This window comes from Mesitornis unicolor, unplaced genomic scaffold (assembly GCF_000695765.1).
Source record: "Mesitornis unicolor isolate BGI_N332 unplaced genomic scaffold, ASM69576v1 scaffold24723, whole genome shotgun sequence".
Lineage (NCBI taxonomy): Eukaryota > Metazoa > Chordata > Aves > Mesitornithiformes > Mesitornithidae > Mesitornis > Mesitornis unicolor.
In genome coordinates this window covers 9,244-11,378 of record NW_010175685.1, presented here as the reverse complement: position 1 = coordinate 11,378, position 2,135 = coordinate 9,244, and positions in this window count along the sequence as shown.

Below are 2,135 nucleotides of genomic sequence, written 5' to 3'. Positions count from 1 at the left end.
GTAAATTTACAGTAACCTTTTAAAATCTAGTTACTAATAAGCACTACTGTAATTTAGCACAGTTGTTTAATTGCACCCTCATTTATACTTTTTATTTGATTCTTTCCCATCATACAATAGAGTGGATAGTTTCTAGAATGCCTCAACTTCATGTTTATAAATGAGAATATGTTTAAAGCGATGTAGTATCCCTTTTCCTAGCCATTCACCTATGTAAGTTTAACCCGCAAGAGGTTCGATATAAAAGGTGGAAGAAAACATTTGCTACACAACTGGCGGTCTTTGAAAAAGGAAAAAAAGAATAAAAAAGGAAAAAAAAAAAGGACAAAAAAGTCATTGTTAGTTTATTAATATAGGACAAGAAACACTGCGTACAGAAAAACCTCCTAATTGCAACGGTTTACTCCTAGAAGTAATTTTTGTAAACTTACTGAAGTTAAAAATCAAAATAAAAATAATATTGCAGGACCTGTGCTGAAGCAGTTACGAAAAGTGATATTTCTCTTCTGTTCAAATCCCCGTCTCTCCAGCTCTCTCTACATCATTAAATTGAAATGCTGTTTGTAATGTTTTAGCGATCCAGGCTGTTTTTGTGAATAAAATGAATGCATGTTTTGTGTCATGATTTACAGCTTTGTTATTTCTCTCCCACCCCTCTTCCCAGCCGGACGGGCCCCCCCAGTGCTGACGGCGCCTGGTCCCCCCCTTGCCTTTGCCTGCCTGTGCCCCCAGTTCCTACCATCACTGATGGGGGGACCTTGCCAGTGATGATGCTGGGGCACCTCACTGGTGACGATGCTGGGGGACCTCACTGGTGATGTTGCTGGGGGGACCTCACTGGTGATGATGCCAGGGGGACCTCACTGGTGAGATGCTGGGGCACCTCACTAGTGACGATGCTGGGGGGACCTCAGTGGGGACGATGCTGGGGGACCTCACTGGTGATGATGCTGGTGGACCGCACTGGTGAAGATCCTGGGGCACCTCAGTAATGACGATGCTGGGGGGACCTCATTTCAGTGGGGACGATGCTGGGGGACCTCACTGGTGATGATGCTGGTGGACGGCACTGGTGACAAAGCTGGGGGGACCTCACTGGTGATGATGCTGGGGAACCTCACTGGTGAGATGCTGGGGCACCTCACTAGTGACAATGCTGGGGGGACCTCATTGATGACGATGCTGGGGGCCCTCACTGGTGACAAAGCTGGGGGACCTCACTGGTGACGATGCTTGGGACCGCACCAGTGACGAAGCTGGGGAAACCTCACTGGTGAGGATGCCAGCGGCTGGCCCATGCAGGATGGTGCGATGAGCCGAGCCGGAGTCGCCCCGGTTGCTAAATCTGCAGGGTTAATCCCAGCGGTGCCTGGGCTAAGCCAGTCCTGGCTCATCTCGGGGATATTTCCCAGCTTGACCTGCCTGGGTAGCGCAACGCCACTTGGTTTGGTTAAAACAATATGGTTAACGTGCCACAGAGCTGCGGTGAGGCTCGCTGAGTCCAACATCAGCTCCCAAAGGGCAGCGAGCTCGGGGCTGAGCGGTGTGGCCATGGTTTCCTGGGATGCAGAAGCTGGCCGAGGTGGAGGGGATGTTGGATGAGCTTTGCCATGGACAAGTTGGTGAGGTCTGTCGGTGTCTGGGGTGCTGGGCTGGGCATGGGGTGGGCTGTGTGCCCCTTCCAGCCCTGGGAGTGTCTCCTGGCTGGGGAATGAGGCAGCTCTGCCTGGCCCGAACAGTGCCGGCTCTGCCGTGCAGGAGGAGGTAGCCAGAGCCTTTGTCCCCAGCTCCAACCAGCGTTTGGGCCAGCATCTGTTGACCAGATGTGCGCCCGGAGGAGGTGGGGGGGGAAGGCGGTGCATGGGCTCTGCTGGGACCGAGCAGAAAGTCCTTGGGGAAAACTGCCCCAAATGCCCTCCCCAGCAGCCTTCCACCCCACCCAGGTCATGTCAGTGTCGGGAGGCCTACAGGGAGAACTGAGGCTCATGGTGACAGCGATGGAGGCGGGTGAGAGTCAAAACTGAAGGCCTCTGGGGACAGACGGACCCTACTCCGGTGCCTGGCATGCCCAGCTCAGGCACTGACTGGGCTGGCACTGGGAAGGGGGTGCAGGGAGCGGGTTCCCAGTTCACGAT